Genomic DNA, 26645 nt, shown 5'->3' on the forward strand with positions numbered 1-26645 from the left:
TGAAGCTTTCTATCCACCACGCTCCACAGTGCTGAAGATTTATCAGTCTCTCTTTATTTCAATAGGACCTCCTAAAAATAGAAAGGAACTCTAACCCCAAGTGATCCCGTGGCACCTTTCATTTTAGGCAGCTGAAGGTGAACGATGCTGTGGGTGTTTCTGGTGGAACAGGGAGCCATGTGGCTGTTGGCTTAGGGCAAGCGGCTGGATTGAGTGAGGGTCTCAGAAAGAGTTCCTTTCTTGGCTCTTGACTCTTAGCTCTTGACTGAAGGACGAACAGACAGAAAACTTCTCTTCTGAGAAGTTATCTGTACTAAGCTAAACAGAATGATTCCATCAGTTCACGTTGTCAACTTGTCCCTCTGTAGAGTTTAGGGATAAGGCTGGAAGGTGATCACTGTGTCACAATTCCAGCCAGTAGGAAGCATGTTGGAAAACAAAACCCACACAGCTATTCTCACTGGATAGCACAGCTTGTCCTTCAGCATCCGGTAGGAAAAGCACTCTTGATTGGTGGAAGATGGGCTGAGCATAGAGACAGTGCATAGCTCCTACATTCCACCCAAATTCTATCAGCCACAAAGCCTCCCTCCCTACAGAACCAACTCTCAGGAGCAAGCAAGTGAGTCTGGAGAGCCCACACTTCTCCAAAGGAAGAGAGCAGTAGCGTGGGGTCCCTTTAGTACGCGCACTGCAGAGTCCAGCCAGTCAGATACAGTGTATGACTTTCTGAAGTCTGTGCCCACTGGCCGACTTCACTCTACTCCAGTGCTCACTTATCTGAAAAGATTTAGTAGTTCAAGGACACGCTTAGCTCCAAAGCAAATATGGTTTTCTAAATATCATTCTTTTTTATATGTTTAAAAGTGTATCCACATTTTAAAAAATTACCTAAGATGTGTTTTTCAAGGATGAAAAGTTCTCAAATGAAGTTTTCAGTGGATTCAGACAACCTCAGAATGTGTTTGATTTCCTTAAATATATTGATTGCAAGCTTTTAGGTGATTTACTCACAAAAAACAGGCTTAGTTTGATATCTTTGTCATTCGGGATGCGTTTATTTGCTGTTTTGTTGCACAGCAGAGCATATGCTGCAGACTTCTTTGGTTGAGTTTTGTAGGGTAGGCAAAGTCTGGAAAAATTATTGAAATTGTCTGCGCTCTACTCAGATAGTTTGGCTAAAATTTTAAAGAGAAAACCCATTGCTTCAACACATTTGGCTTTATTCATTAAACCAAGTTTAATTTAAGGACAAGCCAAAGAGGGGGGTGGGTATTTCCAACCTGTAGATGCTAAAACCCTCAAGAGTTTGCAGAAATATGGGCCGTTAATGGACAAAGCTGAACTTGTTGCTTCATCCTCCTTGGGCTTTCCAGAGACTAGATTAGCTTGTGATAACTTGTTTGCTATGTATTTGAAGTTAATGAGCTCTTCATCACTCATGTTGACAAAGGGCAGGTTAAGTGTGAGTTTTGTCTCTATAACCTCATAATTAAGATGGGCACATTAAAAGCAGCCACCTAAATGAGATGAATAAATCAAAATACATGTAAGTGTCAGGAGCAACAAACAAGGAGAGGCACTCTGAAATAAAGTTCATAACATTTCTCATAACCGTAACGTAGGGGTGAATCTTGGAGGGGTGATCATGACAGTCCTTTCAGACCTTTAAAAGCTTCCCTTTCTGTATTGTTGTGTGTGAGTTTCATGTTGGCTTAAATGCAGTGTATGTGCACATTAGTGTTCAACTCTATTTAAAGCTATTTCTTTATAGCTGTATGTGTGTTTATTTCTGTATAATTGTTCTCAATGCTTTTGATGAGTTTTGTCAAGGGGGAAAATGAGACATATGCTTGTCCTTAAGTATAATAGGAGAGTCTAGATAAATCAATGATGGAATTATGTTAATTAACAGGCTAGTTCATGCTTATATAATGATACATTCTTGAAGCACCAAGAATTCTTTGAACCATACTATATGCTATATTTGTCAGATAAAAATAGATAATTTTAACTGAAGTTTAAAGAGTACCAGCTTTAATATGAAACATAAATATTAACTTAAAATGCATATATACTATGTGATGAAAAATTTGAAGTTAAATTTTATGCATATCAGGTTGTTTTAGTTTTTCAGTTTTTAAGTTGATAAGTTGTATGTGTTAAACATATAGAATATTTTAAAACCTACATTCATACAATAATAATCAAAATATTTTAAAATCTTTTATATTTGAATTCCTTGTGTTGCATTTTGCCTATAAGATAAAGGAATTTGAATGATGTCCATGTAAGTGTCTGCTTATATTTTTTTCCCAATGAGATAAAACTTAAAGTCACTCAGAGAAAAACAATTTGGTTTTCCCCAAGAAACTAAGTTATTTTCAATTGCTAGCTGGATAATGAGTGTTTTTTTTTTTTAATTTCTTCAAATTTCAGATTAAACGAAAGCAATTGCATAACCTTACAATAATTGTAAAGACTAACATACTCTGTGGAACTTTTAATATGGAGTGCTATTTCAAATGAGAGTTACTTGCAGCATATCCAGTTTATTCAGATTTCAATGTCATTGGTAAACTGCTTCTGTCCTAAACGCAAGAACACATTTATATGAATGAATTAAATAACAAGCATGGAGAGAACACCAATCAATAAATTAGCTTATTTTCTTACTAAATCTGGGACTTCCTCTATGGAAAATGACAGCTGTCCTGTATAACTAAGATCTTAGTGAGATGTTGTGGTTTTCCATGTATTTACATACATATATATTTGTAACCCACTGTAATTCCATCATTTGGCAGTCTTGAACTTATTCAGGAACTTTTCCAACTTAGCAATTTTAATAAACATAAGAACCCTCCATTTTTGTCTTGTCTTAAAAACAAAGAGTAGTAAAATGATTTACTTGTTATTGTATCTATTACAAATTGCATCATTATCTCTTGACATAGCTTAATTTCATGGAACAAGAAAATAACCTTTTATTAGTGATGCAGATTACTGTGGATAAAGAGAGAACTTAATGTTCTTGAATAAACTTTATAATCTATGTAGTCTATTTTAAAATTTAGTTTACATGAGCAGCTACTTTTTGAACAAAAATCCTTTATTAATAGAATTTTGTGATTAATCCACAGAAGTTATTTTACCTACTATTACATTTTAAATGCTTTAATGTATAACTAAATATGTAATATCTATTTATATGAAATTTCAATGCAAAGTATGGGTTTTGACTTAGTAATCCTTAGATGCCAGTGTTAGTTTGCTGTTACATTCTGTCTGTTTGTTGCTTAAGGTTTTTATGTCTCAACGTTTTATTATCATTGAATTAAAGAACCAAAAATGAACCAGTGATGGTGGGAGATCACACATTAAGTCGTTGTTTTAGAGTATATTTTATGACTTATTATAAATCATGAAACTTATAAGAACTGGTGTGATAATATGAGTAAGAGATAGTATTGTGTCATGTTTAGTTGAAATCTTTTTTACTTTTCTTCTTGTCTTCAAATACAGATAAATAGTGCTTTATTTTTTCTAAAAAAATGAATTTAGATGTATTTTACTTCTTATCCTGAAGTGGGCAAACATCCCTAACTTTCCATCAAGGTCTTAGTTCTGTAGGACGATCAACGTTTTCAATATAAGAAGTCCCAGATTCAATAAGAACTTAACTTATTGATGGATCCTCAGTTGCTATTTAATTTATTCAGCTTCTTTGAGAATCTTCAGCTGCACTGGACTTCTAGAAGTTCCAATAGCACCGTGGGTCGTGAGACAAATGTGGTCTCAGTTCCACACTCCTGCTCTGTTTGCTTCTGCTTTAAAATGTCTTCCAGTAGTTTGACATGTTTGCAAGTTTCTTGTCACTCGGTGTTTTCCCATGTATTAATTTTAAAACACAAAAAATCGTTTTTGGGGTGTTTTTTGTGTGTGTAGTAGAAGTGACAAAATTTAGATTGACCTTGACCTATGCCATGTGGTCTTTTGTCTTATTTAAATATAATTTATTTTTCATGCAATTCCCTTACCTTCCCATGTCCCCTAGAAAATACCATTTAGAAGTTTCTTTGACTCACTGGAACTAGTTTTGGGTACACTCTAAAGCTGTAAGACTAGAGACTGATTTCTGAATTGGTGACTTTGAACAAATAGCAGTGGTAGATTACTGTCCCCAGAAGACTTAGAGTGAGGTTAGAATCAGGTGATAGAGTAATATGTCCAGACTTATCACCTTTGTGAACAAGCTCCTATATTCAATGATTACATTTTCTTCCAATCATCATTTCAATTCATGCACTCAATATTAATGATTATGTTGGTTCTTACTTTTCTGAACTAAATGTGTCATTTACTCCTTGTTGTTATTTTAATAAAACTTTATAGCATGAACATCTTTAAAATTATTTTTCAAATGAGAAAAAATACTAATAATTGAAAGTTTATTATTATGACTTAAAATGCATACATCATTGTAAAAAAAAATGTTGCCATACTTTTGATCATTAGTTACTTAGAACCGCAGATGTGAGCCAATGTTTTCTGTGTTACTGTGGTAATGGCATTTTTTATTAAAAAATACAGGAGGACCTAGTCCTAAAATTTCATTGGGTTTTATTTGGGGACATTTTCAAATTGTATAGCATTTTTCTTAGTGTGCAGTATTTGAAAATATTTGGGCTTCAGTATTGATTGAAAATATCATGTTTTACAGTTTAACACTTCTACATTGCTTTTTGTTTGTTTCTTTCTTCTGAGACAGAATTTGTTTGTGTAGTCTTCATTGTCCAATAACGTGCTCTGTAGAGCAGCCTGGCCTCGACCTCAGTACTCTGCCTGCTCTTTCCTCTCAGCTGCTGGGATTAAAGGCATACACCACCATGCCAGGCCTACTACACTGCTTTTGTTGGGTAGATCTTCTACTTTTTAATATTACCTTCTCAAATAATGACAACATGTAACTATGTCCATACTTACTCCAAAAATAAAAATTTCCCATGGAGGTTAAAAAAAATTCACTTTTCTGTGTACACCCTTCACTGGACTAATTCTTAGGAAGCTAATGGTCTTAATATCACTTGTAGAACATTCATAATGTCTCCTGACTTCATTTGTTATATATATCTTTTGAATTAGTTGACAGTACTATCTATATCAAATATGTTGAAACACCATCATAATAAGAAGCATGTGAGAAATAGAGGTAGATACATTCTGTATTTAAAACAACAAATTTTATCTGAGAATATAGTTTAGTGGTATATAACACTTTTACCATTCATGAAAACTTGGACTTAATTTCAACTTCAAAAATAAAGTAAAATAAAATAAAAATAGAACATTTTAATCTAGACTCATAGTACTTTGGATATTTTCTTACTGTTTCTAGTCTTCAAAAATTAATTTCTGATGAAATTTTAGTCTGTAAGTTATTCTTAAACATAATTATATACCTGACATACTTGGTTTATATAGGTTGAAGCCTATTTATTAATAGTTTTATGGATAATAGAAAATGCATTTTAAAGTAATCCTAATGCTGTTACAACATTGTGATAGTTTATTTTAATGACCTTTGGTAGAGAGCTGGTGCTATTGAAGTTGAATACTGTGCTCTTGGAGTTTGATAAATCACTTCAGAGAATATTACAAATTATAATCTGTAGTATACTGTAACTTAAATTTAGGAAGGGATTATATGTTTCTGTCTATCACATTTTATGTTGCCAACCACAAGGAATATAATTAAAATATAATTTTGCTAGGCTTTCTTTCTGAAAATTCTATCTTGAAATCATTTGATCTATTTCTTTCCATTCTAAGGGAGCCTTGCATCCAAGAAAAGATTACACTGATAATGCATTTCTTGTGGTGTTTGTAACTGGCAAGGTTTCATTAATTTTTATAAATGTATTGTTTTATACTTTCTAGCACAATGTAAAATAAAGTGGGAGTAATAAATAATTTAAACTCAATCTTAGTTGTTAAAGTAAATGTTGTCCATTATTGGATATACTGTTCTGAACTCTTTAATAATGGCTTGGCATCATTGGAAGAAAGCTACATACTTCCCTCAATGTAAGTACCCTTCACAAAGTAAATGTTGATGGTAGTAGAGCTGAGCTTCAATTACTAGCACTCTTAGAAAATGAGCTATGTGGAATTCAATGTACAGTAGCCACTTATCAACCAAATGCTAATTATATTGCAGTAATGAATTTTGTAAATGTAGTTAATGTCTAATCTATTAACTCACAGTTTAAAAGATATTGATTTACCCTATAGAGCTGGCCTCACGCAGTTTGTTGATAGTCTTTCAGACCAAACACCAAGGTCTCTTATAAAAGAAGAAATTCTACGTAATGATTGTTGCATTAGTTCTTGCCTATGCCCAGTCCCCCAATTACTTCCACATTTTCAACTCATCACTCACTGCAACTACAGAACCTTATAAATCTTGTGTGTATATTAACATAAGGACTTTCCCATACTCAAAGCAATATACCATTTCTGTTAAATTATCTGAACCACTATGATGCACAAAAATGCAGCTCATAACATCTTTTTTTTTTTTCCAATGAGGCAACTAAATGGTGGAAACAAAGATGCTAGTTGGATACAAGAGAAAATAAGTGAGTGGGTGTTGACTATAGATGTTTGATATAGAGCTTATTGTTACTCTTCCTGTTTATAGTAATTACTTTAAATAGTGATAAATATGCATACACTCACCTCATTTCTTAATACTATAACATACCCGGGAATAATAATGTAAAATATAATCACTGTTCTCTGTTGTAACCCAGCAAACAGTAATGACACAGACACTTCTTGTAGTAAAATATTAAGGCTAACTCTAAATGAAAGAAAAAAAATATAATTAGTTTTAAAAGTGTACAACATTTTGGTAGCATAAGTTTTTTTTAACAGGTTTCAAATAGAATTGTTTAAAATAAAGGATTTCCATTTTCTAAAAAATTCTTCACGAAAACATACAGACTCATGGTCATACTTAGCAACCAAATGTTTCCAGGAGCACAACTCTAGTGCAAGCATGTTGGTGGGTAATAATTTTTTTTAACAAGGTAAGTTACGCACTGTGAGACCTGTGAATGCTCATGAAGAAGTCTCTGGATTTTTACTGTGATTAAAGGCCATTTATGGTTAGCTCAGTATTTTTTTTTTTATGTAGAAGGCAAATAAAACAGATTATGAGGAAGCTGAAGTTGATGATGGCTCGTGGATTAGGTTACTGGGTAATAAAAACAGTGGTTTTTGTTTTCATCTGTGATGAGATATGAGGAGTGGTCCTGATCATCTTAAAATATAATGTGTTCATAGAATGAATCCTGTGATGTTAGCCTGACTTATGGACCCAGACAAGCTCCTAGGTAGCAATTTTAGGAATGTCAGTTTTGAATTTCTGATAAGACAAGGAATGGATGATCACAGAGAGAAGAGAGAGGAGACAAAATGATCAGGGTCCAGGCATGCAGAAAAGGATCAGGGGACATTAGAGAAATGTTATTTAAAGGTAGGCTCTTTTAGGAATGAGAGATGCTAGGGTGTGGGGTGGCTACCCACCAACCCCACAGTTCCCCAGAGTTTTCTTGAGTGAGAATAGCAGGAAATATTAGATAGGAGGATTTAGAATGTAGAGATTAACAGATAGAAAAATACAGGATAATCTCAAGAGGGTCTGCAACCTATTCCAATGGACCCTGACTGTCTTTGCCCTAGGGTAATTATAGAAATGCCAAGGGGTGGAGCAAAAGACCTCCTCCCAGTACAACCAGTGCAGACCATCTTAGACACCTGCACTCAAGCCCGTGGTCCAGTCATTCTCTCTATGCAGATCTGCTGGGTAAAGCCACTAGGAACCTGAAAATGGGCTCCCACACTAGTGATAAGTGGAAAGTACCATGGTGGAGTGTGAAAATATTTGCCCCATACTGTTGTATTTGTAGATGACTTTAGGAGATGAAACTTTCAAGACAAAGCCAGGACACTGATATTTTCCATATAGACTTTGGTTGAAATAAAAATCAAAGTGCCAGTTGAGTGGGAAATGTGAAACTTTTGACACTTACTGATGATAGACATGTATGACTTTAAAAGAATACAGGCCAACAGTTTTAAGTCCTGTGAAAACGTAGAGGATTATACTCGAAATCATGGCCTAGATACAGGATGAAGACTAGAAAATGAGGAAGAATTGGGGAATTCTGATTTTTTTCATGTGTTTCTTTATTTCAACTTTTGAAAATATATTTTGTAATTACAATATAATTATATCACTTTTTCCATTCCCTTTCTTCCCTCCAAATATTCCCATGCCTCCCAATTCCCCCTTAAATTGATAGCCTCTTTTCTCCATTATTATTGTTATGTATATATTCATACACACAAATATATAAATGCAACCTGTTGAGTCTGTTATTGTTGTTTGTGTACATATGATATAAAGTCTGATAATTTAATATTAGATAGCCAATCAGGGAGCCCATCTCTAGGACAGACTAATTCTCCAACTTACAGCAGGTATTAGTTCCTTTATTTATTTATCTCGAGGTGGTACCCCCTGAAATTTACTCTTGCATTTGCTTTTCTGTTGTTGTTGTCCTTGTTCGGGTCTTGCTTAGGCACCATTTCTAGGGGACATAATCTTACAGTAGACTTCCTGTTCCTTTGGCTCTTAAGGATCTTTCTGTCCCCTTTTCTTCAGTGTTATCTGAGGAGCCCCTTGAGTGCAGGACTTGTGTTGTAAATGTATCCCTTGGGGCTGGGTCCCCATGATCCAATGTAATGATGTCTCTATTTTGTCCAGTTGTAGTTTTCTGTAATGGTCTCCTTTTGAGAGAGAGGGGGGGGAGGGAGGGAGGGAGGGAGGGAGGGAGGGAGGGAGGGAGGGGGAAGGGAGAGGGAGAGAGAGAGAGATTTCTTCCATAGGGAATGAGAACTCCACTTATCTGTGAGTACAGAATACGTTTCAGAATGTAGTTAGCAATTATATTCGTCTAGTAAAGTGGCAATACTATACTAGGTTTTCTTCTAAGATCTACAATTTCACTAGACCCAGTTAGTTGTTTATGTTTTCAGTACCAGGCACAACCACGACTTTACTCCTGCTAAGGGGTTCTTACATCTAATTAAATAGCTATTGGTTGCCACCAGGATGCCACTATTTTACCTTTATGTATATTCTGCGACAGGAGTCATTGTCGTGGTTCATAGGCATCACAGTTGGATGGGTAAAATGGCTTCTTCTCAACCTTGGCAGTTAGCATAGTCCTTTCAGGTACTATGGAAGTTAGACCACAGGAAGGAAGCTTTTATGTTATATCTAGTTCTTATTGTTTTAGTTCTGTGTTTTAAGTGTGAGGACTCTTTAGCAAGAGGGGCTTACTTTCAATCTCAGAGAGGCAACCAAAGCACACAACAATAGCCTATATTGTTTTAAAGTCAGTGGGTCTAACCTAACCAACAACTTGATCAGAGGTTTCTCATGCCTGCTTCTGTAGTTTTTTTCTAGATGTCCATTGTGGAGCATTGTCAGCCCACATGGCATGGCTTCCTCTAAGCTATACTTATGTATGCCTATATATTTATATTTATTGTAGATAACTTAGATAATGTAAAATAACATAATTCCTTGATATTGATTCCATAATAACCTATTATTAAATAGCTTTGGTTTTATTTGTCCATCTTTTTCTTCTTCTACTTCAGCATTGACATCCAACCCCCTTGCCTATGAGGGTATCCCTCCCCATTTTCCCTTTCCCTGATTTGTATCCTATAAATTTCATGTAGTGATGATTATCATTGAATGTCTAGGTTGGGCCGAACTTTGTTTTGATAATTCCACAGTACACAACCGAGGTGGTGGGATGGTGGATGGTGACAAATAGGGGTCCTATCAAAAGCCTCCAGAGTTTTGGTGCCCACCTCTTATTGTGAAGCACACACTTGAATAACTTCATGGGGCCTCAGAACTCTACTGGACCCTGTTGGAATATTCTGAAAACAAAGCAACTCTATTGCTACTACAAAGATTGCCCTCCCAAACTCAGCTGCTTGGGGACCAAATTATTATCCATGACACATTCACTCATTGTCCATGTCAATTTAAGCTGCATTTGTGATTGATTATAGGTTGAGTAACCTAAATATCAAGTATTAGTTATCTGCAGGTCTGGAGGCTGAGGAGAATCCCCAGACGAAAGTGCTGAGTGTCATCACGTGTAGCAAGGGATTCTTCCTTCATTATTTGTATGCTCACATAATAGAAAGTAGAGAGGAATACAAGGTTACCTAACAACACGCACCCTAGTCATTCAGGCTGTAACCATTGCCCCTAAAAAGACAAAACTTCTAATGCCATCACATTAATAGGACTTTAGCAATTGCATTTGGGAGACAACATTCAGTTGATAAAACTCATCCATATTGTGGTATTTGTGATTCTCAGGCAAGAAATCTAAAAACATGACATTCCACGATTGAGAACCTTTAGAAAATATTTGGTATTTTGTGTTTGACCATGTACTTTACATGGTTTATGAAAATTCGGGAAGTTTTGAGCAATAAATTATTAGAAAGTGTTCTAAAGATGATAAGTCTGCCTTGAGAAATTTTTGTGTGGGGGTTTTCTCTTACCAATCCAAGGTGGGGTGGGGTAGGGGATTAGGCATGGAGCTTCCCATTGTTTAATGAAATGTCTCAGCTGACATAATTCAGGAAGTGCTACCAGCCAGTCCATGAGTCATTTTCATGTTTAGCAAATTATCTTGTTGTTAAAGACAGTTATTGCCTGTCTAAGGTTGTCAATGGTAGAGAAGACAGTGAATTTCACTCCAGAATTAAAGTCTATCATGACCTGTCGAGCCTCTAGGTTGTCAAGTTTATTTTGTTTACTGCCTCACCACAAATGATACTGTTTTTAATGCTTTATTTGTGTGTGTGTGTGTGTGTGTGTGAGAGAGAGAGAGAGAGAGAGAGAGAGAGAGAGAGAGAGAGAGAGAGAGAGAAAGAGAGAGAGAGAGATGAAGTATTTACAGATGTTAGAAGACAACTTTTGAGAGTCAATTCTTACCTTCTACAATTTGGGTCCTGAGTCTTGAACTCAGGTCATCAGGCCTGATGGCATGCACCTTTGCCTGCTGGGCCATATCACCAGTCCTGCATTTTCCTTTCCAAAACATAGTAATATCTATCCAGATGATTAGTTTTGTATAAAATTATTTAAAGGATATTTAAAATTTTGCACTAGGTTGACACATAAGCTCTTCATAAATGATACTGGCAATAGATGGCATATTACGATATGGTACCCACTTTCTTCATTAGAATCTCATTCACTTTATTCAACAATTTGGACATTTTGCATTTAACTATATCAAGATTTCATTTTTTCCATGTTAGTGTGATATTTTGCTGGCTGAAGATGCCATTTATTGAGTGGCACTAATATAAAAGGAAATATTTTTCATAATTCTAATGACTAGGACAACCATGTGGTAGTCAAGTTGCAAACTGGTATGGAATCTATTGCAGACTTTTCCATTGCAACAGGAATTCCTCAGGTATCCTTTATACGGACTATCCTTGTATTCATTATATCTCGAAGCTGGGGCTTTCATTACCTAATCATTTCCCATACCACCACTTCCCACACCATCACATGGGAATTAGGATATCAATACACACATTTTGTTTGGCATAAACATTTCTAAGTTGCACTCTGTTATTTCATTGCACTCCTTACATCTGCATATGCCAAAAATGCTTATAACATCTCCTTTAACTTAGATTTTTTTTTACCTAAACAGTTTGGAGATTAAAAACTGCAAGGAAGCTTTCAGATATTAGTAATTTTTTTAACTTATGAAGTTTATGGAATTGCAGGAAGCTAGTTCATAGGAAAGCTTGTCATTTCTTTTGCTGTCTACAGTGGTTCCTATATTTGTGGTGGGAAGTCTTCCATGTCTTCTGTCACTGTGTTCCTGATGTTGCAAAATTAATATTTACACTAGGGGGCGACATAACATTTCCTCTTCATATTATAAACTCAGTAAATATTCCCAAATTAATAATTTTGTCAAATATAATTATCACTGTTTTATTATTTAAAAATCATCCTAAAATTTCATTCTAAAAAAAGATGATAAAGGTACAATGTGTTTATTTCATATTTTATTCTGGTTCTTCACCCCATATTAATTTGTGATGATTCTTAGTCACATGTATTACGTATAATAATATCATGATGGCAGGGAGTGTGTGTCAAAAATCCCTTGACAGACTGTCATTCTTGGTTTGAAAGTATCAGTTTGCCCTTTGAACTGGTGTTTGTAGGTACTTCTCATTGTTTTCAATGTAGTAGCTTTATGTTATTAAATGGCAATTTTATTTCAATTTCTTTGTTAATTTATAATTAAATTCTATTGAAACTTGCATGGACTGCACAACTAGTCAAGATTAAAGAGTATTATAATAACTGTCATTTGTTGAAAGAAAAGCAGCTAAAATATGAATGAGTATGTGAAATTACGAAACTCCTTCCTTTTGTCCTATCCTCTCCCTATATTTTTATGACAACCTACATAGTCAGAAGAGGTCTTTTCCATTTTTATTACTGTGTATTGTCTATAGATCATGATCAGTTTCATTAGTTACTATACATGTTTTACATATTTATTCTTTGTTCATCAAAAGTAGTAAAGGAAAAATAGGAAAATATTTGTGAGCTAATGATCAAGTTTGGTTAGCATTTACCAAATATCCCCATAACAGGAGGAGTTAACCTTTCTTGGAAGAAAGGGGATGCTTATGTGCAATCACATTGGTATATATCTACTGCTAATCACTGTGAAATTATTGATTCAATATAAAAGTCACATTTTATAGATCATCACTTAGAGAAATAGATATTATGCCCAATGTCATTAAAACACTCAGGAGAGTAGTTAGCAGGTAGGCTGATAGTAATGGCATCTCAGAAATGCACACTGCACTGATCCGGTAAGCAGCTTTGAAGGCAATTCATTTTCATATTACCTTGTATGAAAGTGAAAGGAAGTAAATAGTAATGGCACATCGAAGCAAACTGATCATCTTTGTTACAATGCCTACCATAATTTAATGACATAAGAAAATATGAAAGTGTTGTTTACTTGTGATATATAATCACTCTAATTAAAATACTTTATCAATAGTTTAATTCACACATGCTTTAGAAACTACTGATAATTTTAGTTTCATCTTCTTTTGTTTCAGTGTCCTAAATAATATATGGACAGTGTGTATTCATAGGCTCCAGGAAAAACAGAGACATGTACATTCTGAGAAAAGCCATTTTCATCCTCATCTTTTATTTCCCTCCTCCCTTCTAGATGCCAACTCCTTCTTCTCATTCTTGCTTTCCCATTACATCTACCACATTATGGTAGAAGATACTATTTCTTTATCAATTTTTAAATTAATAACTTTTCCTCAAGAAATCCATAGAATTCTAGAAACCTTGGCCATGGCCATTGTTCATCTCTAAAAAGAAAAGAAGTAAGAACTTATTCTCCATCTAGTTACAATATACTTATAAGATATGAAGAAATCTAAATTAACCCAGAAGACAAAGCTGCTGAGTGGTCAGGGTCCTAGAAATTAGAATGAGGATGGGTGTTGAGTGAATAAGAAAGAGATAAACAGATGGTCAGAGGGATTGAGGGAGGAGAAAAGAAAAACATGCTTAAGAGGAATAGGATGTACTATGAGACCTGTATCAGCTTAAATAACAGAATGATGGAATGTCAAGATTACCTAGCACTGCCACTGACACCACTCCCCCAGGGTACCCCAGGTTTGCTGTGGTCCCACATGTTTGATAATGATGCTGTTCTTAAGCCTCACAATTATTCTCAATTGAATGATAACTTACACAGTTACCTGCTAGTTACAGAAACATCTGCACTGACAGGAACCCATTCTCTACACTGGTCAGAATTCTGCATTCTTTTGGGTTTCAGCAAAGATGCCATCTAAAAACATGTCTTCAACATGTTTGGTTATTTTGTTGGCAACCTCAAGATCTGCAGTAGATAATACATTATTGAATATATTACTCAGGCCTCCTCTTTCTGGCAAATTGAGTTAAGCCAAATGACATAGACCATTTATTCAAGATGGCACAATCACTAAGACACTCTGAGGAAATCTCAGAAGGGCAGAGAAGAAAAGGAGGCCACAAAAAGTGTCTTCTCACCAACAAAGGCTGTGCTCATTTGAGCTAACCAGTGGTATAATTTTGGCCAAGCAAAATATATTTTGGTTTCTTAATAAGCCTGATTCAATAAGGTGATGCTTGAATCTGCCAGTTTTCTAATAACTTTCAATGTATGTGTTTTATGTTTTATCTGATGAACTTTTATCTTTTTAACTGAAAAAAATCTAGCTAAAGTTAGAATAAACACTCAAATTAACACTTCCCAACACTTTCTGGGTTTTATGTAGAATTTTCACAGTGTTTCATATATTTGTTTGATTCCTATCTCTGTTTTTCTAAAGTACAGTGAGTAAGGCTCTAGAAACATGGAGATTCTAGTATGAATTTTATCTGTATGATCTAAATCTAAATCCATTATTTGTTGTGGTTTGTGATTCATTCTCTAGAACAAATAATAACTGCAAATGGTTTATGTTCTTCAGTAGAACAGTGTTTTAAGCATATTTAATAAATTATATGTAATCACTACTTAAATGTCCTTTGATGAATGGAAAAGTCAAGTAATAGGATTGTTTTAAAAGAAAAAAAAGACAAGTATCTAATAATCAGTAGACCATGACTCTTAATTTTAAATATTTCTTTTGTTTTTGAGATTATGATATAATTACATAATTTACTCTTCTTTCCTCCATTCAAACCCATATACCCCTCCATGCTCCATACACTCTTTCAAATTCATGACCTTTTCTTCATTATATATATATATATATATATATATATATATATATATATATATAATATGCATGTGTATGTGTACATATATGTCCCTAAATACATAAATACAACCTGCTCAGTCTGTATAATGCTATTTGTATATATGTTTTCATGGCTGACCAATTGGTATTGTATAACCAATTGGTGTGCTCTTCCCTGGGGAAGACTTTCTAAGGTTCTCTACATGCGTTGGTTACCTGTAGGTTTTTGGGTAGATTTGAGGCCTTTGGGACTTTCCCTTATTCATGTTAGCATATCTATTGTTGTCCTTTTTCAGCTCAAGGTTAGGCAGTCATGTTTATGGGTATAGCTTCCAACATTACTAGAAGACAAACTCCCTGTATTTCTGGCTCTTACAACATTGCTGCTCCCTCTTCCACAAAGATCACTGAGGCCTAGGTTTAGGAATTGGGCTGTAAATAAGTGTACTCTTTGAGACTGTGCTCCAGGATTTTGCCTTTTGATTAGTTGTTTTTTGTAGTGGTCTCTGTCTGTTGCAAAGTGAAGTTTTCTTGATAAGGGGTGAGGACTACACTTATATACTCTGTGTATTAGAAAATAAGAATGTAGTTTGGGATTATGCTGGTTTACTAAAGTGGCAGTTGACATGTTTACAGAAAATAAAAATGTTATCTGAAGAAGTAGTTGTTCTTCTGACTTCCCAAATCACATGGATATACATCTTTCACATAAAACATGAGAAACCAAATCATTTAGAGTAGTATAGGATAAAGAAAGCCCAAGAAAATTATACAGAATCTTGACCAGAAAGAAGAGGGGCATAGATAGCCTGGAAGTAGACACGTAGTTTGTTCTATGCATTAGTGATGCTCTGATCAAACCTAGATGGTCATCATTATCGCCTGGGTATTTAGAAAATGTGTGCTGCAACTCCCAAATGAATGAGTTTTCATACTTGGGAGTATAGTACAGGATTCTAATTTTCTAAGAGCCACCAGGTGACTCCTGCTTCCTTGGGATAATTTTCATCTGGCTTGGTTTCAATGGACTCTTTACAGAAGTAGTTTGGAAGTCAGGCATTCTTCTTTAGCATGAGAAATGAAGTCCTGCTCTGCCCATCATTTCACTTGACAGCATCACAATGCATGCTTTACAGAGGCAGCAGAAATAAGATTTTTTTGTTACTTCAAAAAGAAGAAAACCAGAAAAATGTTTAGTTAGAATAAAGGACACAATTTTAAATGTGATCGTCTAATGTTCACAGACAGGACAGAAATGCAAGACTTCACCTTCAAAGAAGAAAAAAAAAATAGTTGTAAGTACAGCCTCCCCTGGAAAATTCAATTAACTTTGTCAATTTCCTTTCAAACACTTTTGAGTATTATAGTTTGTGTAGAAATTAGATATTACATATTTGATTACATTTCATACATTTCAACGTGTAGTAATTGAGTTTAATATCAACGGCATTATTCAGAAAAAAAACTGAGAAAAATCACCATGTTATTTAAAAGAAACAAGTATGCCTGGCAGTGGTGGCGCACGCCTTTAAAAGAAACAATTATATGGAAGTAAAGAGTTTTATAAATTATAATTCTGGGTATTTTTTATGAAATGCATACCAAAAGGTTAGTCACTGAAAACATGAATTTATAAAAAAAAATAAGCAAAGCAACTCTGTAGTGAATATATTCTTGTAACTGGGACACTTTCATATTCTGTTATCCTTTAAGATTCGAAATTTCCCATTGGTACTCACATTGTTTGCAAAAAGGGAGCCATCTTCATTCACTGTTATGGATTTTGCTTATATTGCATTTACAGTTCCACTGGGATCAATTCTACCTTAAAAGTCCCGTGATGAGTTCCACTACTTGACGCAATTTTATAAATTTTGAACCTTTTGGCTTACTCTTCCACAAAAACAAACAAACAAACAAAAAAAAACTTTTATAACTTATTTTCAAGCCCCAGGAATAATCCCATTATTTTCTTTGTATGTTGTGCCAGATTACATGTTAACAACCAACTGATAATGTCACAAGACATATTTAATATGTCCTTATAAAAATTGTTATATAAGTACAAAAACTTAGACACTTTGGATTATGTCACTTTCACTCTCCTTAATTACAGTTATCCTATGGATACCACAGCAAGTGCATAACAATACTTTAGAATTCTTTAGCGATGACAACTGTATCATCATGTTCATTCTACCAGTTACAAGTGTGTCTGTTTTGTTTGTCTGTTTGTTTGAAGCTGAGATCTAAACTCAGTGCTTTGAGGTTGCTCAGCAAGCATTCTACCCCTGAGCTACATCCCACCACCATCACATCTTTTATCCTTTAGCGCAGAAGAAATACATAAAATGTATTCTCACACCTTATGACTCATGGTTATCTAGAACCACAGAGTTGTAGATTCAGGGAACTTATATATATATATACATGAAGTATCATTATGAAATGTGATTTTTGTTTGCAAATGATTCTTTCATTTTTTATTTTGAATTTAAATTTTATTAACTTTAATGCCTCTGCGTATATGTTTTTTTGTGTTTATTTTGGACAAATATGCACATGTGAGCACATGCATATGGATCTGGAAAGTTGCTATCATGATGTTTAGTGCTCTCAAACCTATTTAACTATATTTCTATTATACGGTGTTTATAGGTGTTTGCCTGCATGCATGTCTGTACACCACCTACATGCCTGCTGCCTGCAAGGCCAGAGCAGACTGTCACAAACCCTCCCTATTCATGGAGTGACAGACAGATGAGACCTACTGTGTAGGTGCTAAAATTGAAACCATGTCTTCTGGAAGAGCAGCCAGTGCTCTTAACCATTGAGCCACCTCTCCAACACCTTCTCTTTCTTTGAGACAAAATTTCTTGCTGAACCTGGAGCTTACAGATTTAAAAGAATTTGCTGGCCAGAACCCCAGGGATTGCCTCGCCTCTGCCTCCCTCAGATCACAGAGAACATCTCTGTACCTGGCATACAGTGATGTGTAGTATCTGAACTTAGGTCCCCATGGTTAAAGGATAAATGCTTTATGGAGTGAGTCATCTTTCCAATTTTCTTTTGTTTTGAGTATTCCAGTCTACAGACTTAATTAAAATTGGAAGTCTTGCACATTTGTTAGCTCATCAAAAAGTGTTCCTCAAACACATTTTCATGTTTCTTTTACTTCTTAGTACAATTAATTGCACAGAAGCTAAATAAGATTAAGTAAAAAAACCAAATAATATGTTTCATGTGCATTATACATTTTACCAAGAAAAAAAATACATTGTTTAGTAAAAGATGATATGACTTTAGTAAAAGTCGTACCTTAAAATATTTTCCCAGTACTTGTAACCCATTTTGCAATTTTTCTTTCAGCATTTTTTTTTATTCCCAGCGTTTCCAATCTTCTACTTACTAACTATTAAGAGTAATAAATGTTCCCACACTAAAGCGGATAAAGAATTACTTCCACAGTGTTCATAGCTGCAAGTGCAACATCAGTTTCTGGAATATATTATTGAATTTTCCACTCCAAGGAATAAGATAACAGCAGCTGCCCATTTCCTAATCTTTGGGCTGTGCACTGCATGTTGGTAGAAGGCGGCGTTTCATATCCAGGCAGTTCATAATGTACAGGTTATCGGTCTATCTTTCTCAGAAGATTATTTTCAGAGAGAACATGAGAACATAGAAGACCTGAAGCCAGTTAATATATTTTTTGGTGAATACTGGTGCTTCTAAATTTCTTTCTCTTAATTGCTGGCTGTGCTTTAGGGAAAAAGAAGGAATGTGAGTAGCATGTAGGAGAGCAACACCAGGAATATGGAAAGATTCATCAGGAGGGGCCTTTGAGCATCCCTTCTCATGACTTATAAAGAGGTTTTCTAGTGTTTTTCTATCCACATGAATTTATTCCAACTAATTTTACCAAAATAAAAACTATAAATATAATTAGAGACTTCTATTTTATTTTTTCCTTTAAAAATACTTCAAAATTTTTTAAACTTTTTTAGATTATACTATAATTACAACAATTCCCTGTTTATTTTCTTCCCTCAAAGTCTCCCATTTTCCTATTCCCAATTCAAATTCATGGGCTCTTTTTCCTAAAGGATTTAATTGATTGTAAGAGGCAGAGGTGACTCCAAGGAAACATCACTTTCCAGACACAACAGGGCCAGAACACATGTGAACTCAGAGACTCTGACAGTAAGTGCAAGACCTTCAGAAGAGTAAACCAGACAAAATCCCAGTGAGAAGAATGAGAAGAGGACCCTCATGTCCCACACCTAACCAAAAGGCTGTTTACAACTGATCCCTTCTGAGCAAAGATCAGTTTTTCCAATGTAGTGTCACTGGGTGTCTCGACTGCACTTCAGAGCAGGTCATATACCCAGGAGTCCAACACAGAACAGGCTCCATATTTTTGTGTACTTTTGTTTTCTTTAGGCATTTTTGTTTTACTCTCTTTTTTATTTTAGTATTTTTATTTAAAAACAAAGTTTTTTTTTTTTTTTTTTTTTTTTTGAGGGAAACAGAGACAATACTCAGGGATTGCATAGGGAAGTTGGGATTATCTTGAAAGAGTTTGGGGAGAGGAGAGAATGGTTAAAGTGAACTGTATAAAAAGGTTTTAAGATAAAATAAAATTCCTGTGTTTAATTTAAAATGAATTAACCAGAGCGATTAGGTGATGGGATGTTTTCCTCTTCTCTGATGGTTGCTTAGTCATCAGGATAGATGTTCTTATATCTTTCACTTCAAAGGCCTGCTGTAAGTCATGATCAAGGTCAGTCAGCCCTTCGTGTAAGTAGATACACAGGATGAGAGAATTTAAAGGGGAAACAAAAATAGCAGATGAAATAAGAGATGGCATGAACATCCTGCAGACGAGCTCTAGTTTTTTGGTGGGATCATGGGGAAAGACAGTGGTTGCTTCATTGATTTCATTTAGCATAAACACAGATGACCTATGCTTCGTTTGAAAAGAGAAAAACTCACTGGGCGGTAGTATCCTGCTGTCTTCACTTGTAGAAAATCCACAGCAAGAACAGTGTTGCTTTGTATTTCACAGCGCAGGTTTGCGTTTTTCTGCATTTTATTTTCCAGTAGGTTGTATTTACAAATGTCAAAGATTAACAGATGACAGAGAGATAAAGGGATAATTGAAGAGTTGGAAATTATCAATGTCCACTTGTACTAGTTTTGAAATTTTAGAAGGCTAAGATAGTTTTCTGTTGGTAATACAAGATAATATAGAAAATGAATTAGGTACATTGTGGACTCACCAAAATGGGTAGATAATGGAATATTTTCTCTGAATTTGTCAATGCAAATGGACTAGACATTGTCGATGTATTTATTGCTTGTATATATTGTATATAGTATTTTAATTATTGTATATAGTTTTTTATATTAGTTATAACTTTAATTTTTTTTAATTTTTATTAGACAAAAAAGGGGAGATGTGGTGATATTCTATTTATATGTTAATAAATAAAGCTTGCATGGATATCAGGGAAAAAAGGCCAGCCATTTTAAGTAAACAAGAAGTCTGGTAGCACATGCCCTTAATTCCTCAGTTTTATGTAAGCCAAGATCATCGTAGAGCCAAATAACTTTAAATTATAACGTTAATTTAATAAAGTCTAAAAGCAAACCAACTGAGGAAAGCACCTATGGTGAGGAGAGAGAATTAAAAGAAAATTTTCCACAAGTGAAAAGGCTTTTGGTTATTTTCTATGAGTAAAATGAATAATGGCATTGGAAGAGGAGGTGCCCATGGGACAAATCTGCAATGTTGCAACTGGAATGCAGGACCCTGACCAATTTCCTGTCCTAGCAATAGTGGTACTCCACATCTAGACTACAGTATTGACACTGAGCAGATGTGAAGCCAATACTGGCTATTTGCTGGGAACAGAAGTTTGGGTATGTGAAATACAGTTTCTTTATTGTGAAAAATTCATTATTTTAGACTGAGATGATGAGGGGAGTAACATAGCTGAATAGTGCTGGCTGTCCTTTCATTTAAATTTGTCATAATAGAATTCTAAGTTTCATCCTCAGATTAAAAGTCAAATAAAAAATTAATGTGTGATATTATGTGGTGAACTATTTAGATATGAAATTAAGATTAAATTTTCCATTGTCTCTTAAAAATCTCAACATGAGGGCTGGCAAGATGGTTCAGCAGGTAAATGAGTTAACTGGGTAAGCCAGATGACCTGAGTTCAGTCTACAGAACCAGAGTGAAAGAAGATAACCCGGGCTGGAGAGATGGTTTGCCATCTAAGAGCACTGGTTGCTGTTCCGGAGGACCTGATTTAGTTCCCAGCACACACCTAGGGTAGCACTCAGCCATCTGTGTGTAACTCCATTCCAAGGGATCCTAAGCCCTCCTTTGACCTACATAGGCACTAGGTAAACAGAACTTGTACATACATACATACATACATACATACATACATACATACAATAAAACACTCACACACGAAAGAAAATGAATAAATCTCTAAATAAGGATCCATTTATGAAAGTTTACCTCTGATTTTTACATATGTGCTGTCTGTGTAAATGTGCCCACGTGTGTGTGTGCGCGCGCGCACACACACACACACTCATATATACACATGATAGTAATAAATTTATCTTTTATTTCTCTTATTTTTATTTTATTTATTTTATTTTTTTTTTATTTTACAACACCATTCAGTTCAACTAATAGCCACAGATTCCCCTGTTCTCCCCTTCTCGCCCCCCTCCCCCTCTCCCCAGCCCACCCCCCATTCCTACCTCCTCCAGATCAAGGTCTCCCCCGAGGACCAGGATCGACCTGGTAGACTCAGTCCAGGCAGGTCCATTCCCCCCCCCTCCCAGACTGAGCCAAGTGTCCCTGCATAAGTCCCAGGATTCAAACAGCCAACTCATGCAACGAGCCCAGGACCCGGCACCAACGCACAGCTGCCTCCCAAACAGATCAAGCCAAATGACTGTCTCACCCATTCAGGGGACCTGATCCAGTTGGGGGCCCCTCAGCCTTTGGTTCATAGATCCTGTGCTTCCATTCATTTGGTTATTTGTCCCTGTGCTTTATCTGATAGTAATAAATTTAGACAAATTAAACATGAAGTAACAAATGCTCATTTGAAGCTATATTTGAAATGTATATGTGTTTGAAGAAAAATAACATTAGAATAGTCAAGAAGATCTAGAAAATATCCAGAATTATTGAAGTCTTCTCAAGTATTTTGTTGTCAGTCTACTAAATTCATGTTAAATTTAAACAATATTATGCAATACTTTCACATTTACTTTTGAAGTAGTTGTTCAAAACTATGTTTGTTTCATTGATCTTTTTGCATGTAGTCAGAAAAGTGAAAGCTTATCAAAACTATATGCCAAGTATTTATTTTTTCTTTTGAAATTTTTATCTTTCATTAAATTTGCTTTTAAATAATTTCACACACATACATAATGCTTACAAACCTGCCTACCACAACTGTCAGAGACCCCCTTTCTCCTCCCAAATCTCTTATGTACATAAAGTGTTTGGAGCTTCCTTTCAGAGCCTACTCAGCATTGGGAACACAACTAAAAATGGTGATTTCCCCCTCTCTCAGAATCTCTCAATATGTCCTTCTACTTTTCCTCATTGTTGAGATGGCTGGCCTTGTGTGAAATCAGTGCAAAAAATCACAATTATTGTGAATTAATGATAATAATTTATCAAGCCTGAAGAACAGCTTATTTTATTACTATGATATCTATTCTTCCTTCACAAAATAGCCAATATTTTATTTGTCTATATTCTATATACTCCATATTTTATTGATGAAATAGCACTTTAGAATTGTATATCTAGTTTTCACATTGTTTTTGGTTTCTGGATCAGCAATAAGAAAACTGGCTGCTTTCCCAGAGGACTCAGATTCAACTCTCAGCACCCACATGGCAGCTCACAACTGACTGTTACTCCAATTCTAGGATATTTGCCCAGTGTTTATGAGCAATGCACACTAGATATCAGAATAATTATATAGTATAACATAAATGCTAGACTTTCAGATACCTGAAATTCTACTACACTTAAAAGATACTTTTAAAGAACTGTACAACATAAATACCAAGCATATTTAAAAACACACTTGTTTGCACACACATGTATACACAGAGAAATCCCAGGCACACTATGCTGTAATAGCTCTATTAAGATTATGAATGCATCTCTCTCAAGATAGTGATATATATGACTCAGTCACAGGTTGCATTTCCATTTCAGTCAAAATAAGTAAATTATCTGACTTTAAAAGGAAACTAACATCAAGAAATAAGTATGTTAAGTATAACAACCAAATGGGTTGAGAATTACCAGGAATGGCATAGGAGTCTTAAAATATATTTATTAGGGTAAAAATAATGGTCCTGAAATAATGTAACACTTTTATAAATGACACATTAAACACAATATCAAAAACGTACACATTAATTTCATTTCTCACAAGGGCATGAATATGAAAATAATCCTATTGATCAGTTTTCAATTACCAACTGATCAAAGGTACATTATATATTTTTTATTCAGATATTCTTTATGATAATTTTGGTGTAAAATACAATAAGAATGATTTCAAAACCATATGAACATCAATGAATGGGGAGTGAAAGTGGCAAATTTAATCTGTTTTGCCACAATAAAATATCAACAATTAATATAAGAAACCTACAGCCCAAACTACAAATACAATGCATTGCATAGAAATGTAATTTTAAGTATGTGAAGTCCAATATTCCCAGATATACACCCATGTCTTCTTGTGAGTAAGGGGTGGAATAAGCTCAGTATCATATTTTGCTCAAAGCACCAGCAACAATTATACAGTGTAAGATCTTATTTGGGTTTATGTGCCAGCTCAGATCACTTACAATCTGGAGAAGACACACATTTTCATAAAGTTTGAATTATTCATATTATAGGTTCCAGGTTGTATCTAAAAAGCAGTATTCCATCTGGAGCATCTCAGGATGTACAGTATTGAGTAGCTACTCTGCATCTCTGAGGGGCCTTGCCCACTTTTCTGTTTAACTTGTACACTTCATTTAGCCATCCATTCTGCTTATATAACATTTTTCAATTCAAAAATAGACTTTGTATAGCTTTGACATTTAAAATCAGGAAACAGCTGATGAAATTAATAAGTAACACTGTATTACAGGATAAAATTTGAAAATTTACTTCTTCAGTGAGAGGGGTTAACAGCAAGCAGACACCATCTGTGTTTTGAGTGTTTCGATTTTACTACTTGTAGCAGCAAGGGCTTGTTCTGTCTGAGATGGAAATGCCCTCTCACTACTTTCAATCTTCAAAACAAGTAGGATGCTTTCATTACACCCAAATGGAACTCATGAGGTTATTAAAACAACCCTGCTTTAATTCAGGGGTTCACAAACGGTATCGTCATGAATCACGTTGGAGGACAAAAATAACAATAAGTGTGTTTTTCCCTGTGATAAACAAAGGAATCAAATATTTGAAAGGTGCATAGCTCACAATGTGTATTAAGTTATAGGAAATCTTTATCCATCAGGTCATGGAAAACAACACACTGCATTATCCTTCTTTTTTCTCCTCACAAAATCATAATGTAAAGATCAAATTGGGAAACGTTATCCAAATAGGAACATTAAAGAATATTTTGAATTGCAATATTTTATATCCATTTTTACATAAACTAACATTGAATGTTATACATCAAAGCAACTGGAAGTCATTCTCATTTCATTTCATTAACTATGAATAAGGCTGATGGGATGGCTCAGCTGATAAAGCACATAAAAACCAGAGTTAGATTCCTCAGACCCCACATAAAACTGGATGTGGTAACATCCTTGTAATTTCATTGTCCTGTAATAAAAGTGAAAGAATTAGAATCTATGAACGCTTGCCGGAAAGCATTCTTGACATCTGTAGGACATCAAGGCAAATAAACAAACAAACAAACAAAAAGCAAAAGGCAAGCAGGGTCACCTGAAGTTGTCCTCTGACCTCCATAGATCCACATATGTCCACAGTCACAAAAGACATACAACAGGAAGTATAATGCACGTAATTATTTACAACTGGGAATGGAACATATGTGAATAAATGGTAAGATGAGTTGGTTACTACATAAAAGACACAAGTTTGACACAAATGAGTTTCCATAATCTTTAAAATATATGGTTTAGTGGAATGCATTGCTTTCCTTTATTTCCATTATTGTTTTATCAGGTAGGGTTATGTTTCCATCAATTTATTTTCAGCAACAATATTAGTGCTTTAACACTTAAGTTCTCCCAGGAAATTAATTCATATAAAATACTTAAATGAAAGTTTTAACGTTTAAATGTTAGGCAGCTAAATATCAATAGAGCACCTAGCTTTGAGGGTGAGTATCTACAATACTTGGAGGGCAGTGTTTTTTGTTTTTTTTTTTTGTTTTTTTTGTTTGTTTGTTTTGGTAAACTCAAACTCCAGTTGTTATTTAAGTTTTAGTTTGAGTACAGCACCATCAGTTTTTGTTTTTCTTTATACTATTGTTGATAAAGTTAAACTTTTCATTTGTAGATTTAAATATATTATGATTCTCATGAAAGAGCTGTTAAAGTCTGCATAGAAGATACTGAGAGAAAGTAATGAAATGTTTTAACTTGGCTTGGGGTATCATTTGATAGAAAATAAAATCTACAATTCATCTTAATATAATGAACTTGGAAAATAATTCTTTCCTTGGACATATAGCTATATAATCTTTATCAAACTAGCTACTACCATGTGAGTAAAGGAATACTTTGTAACATGCAGGATATGTGCTCAATCAGAGGGGAGAGTTTGATCACCATGCTCTCTTAATAATTTTTTATTATATCAATCTGGAAGTGACTGGTCTTCACAAATGAGAATGCCAGCACGGCCCATAGCTTCCTCATCAAATCATTATGATGCTGTCTTTAACAAGGATCCAACCACATAATTACTAATCAATGAACATTAGAAATTATTTTAAAAAATCCAAGTCTAACACCAAAATATTACATTTCCTTCAAAATTATCAGTTTAGATGTGAGCACCATATTATTGTTTTAAAAATAAGATGACTATTAGCAGAATAGAGAAATCATGTCTGTAACATGTATGTATATTATTAGGAAAAATAATTTGCCATCTGCATGCAACAACTTTGTGCATTTTAAGCATAGATAAATATCTCCAATATGTAGTTTACTCCTGACCACACTGATAAATGTGCAGTTTGATTCTGAAACATTGTATACTTTAAGATGTTGATTGGTGTTAGCAAGATAGTCTGGAATGGTGCCAATATCTGAGAAGGCTAAATAGGAAATTCATTAATTATACCCTGTTTACCATTTCATTGTCAACTTGATCATTAAGCTGATCTATCTTGATTGTTCTCATTAGTAGAGAGAGTAAATCATAATACAACTGAAATTATCAGATATATGAAAAGTTCATATCTGTGCCTTTTTCAGAAATAAAAAATGCATTGACTTATTGCCACCCAGAATGAAGCAAAGTTTATATTTAAATTTATTATATGACCTTAATTATTTTTCTTCTAGAACTTCATTGCTATCTGAATTATTTTTCTGTGAGCACATTTTTA

At 34.6% G+C, this 26645-nt stretch overlaps 1 protein-coding gene across 1 annotated transcript in view; it reads left to right on the top strand.

Moving 5' to 3' along the window:
* Znf804a (zinc finger protein 804A) overlaps positions 1-26645 on the top strand; it is a 194185-nt gene that overhangs the window by 711 nt on the left and 166829 nt on the right. The gene's annotated exons all lie outside the window — the stretch shown is intronic.

Source organism: Peromyscus maniculatus, chromosome 4, assembly GCF_049852395.1.
Source record: "Peromyscus maniculatus bairdii isolate BWxNUB_F1_BW_parent chromosome 4, HU_Pman_BW_mat_3.1, whole genome shotgun sequence".
Taxonomy (NCBI): Eukaryota; Metazoa; Chordata; class Mammalia; order Rodentia; family Cricetidae; genus Peromyscus; species Peromyscus maniculatus.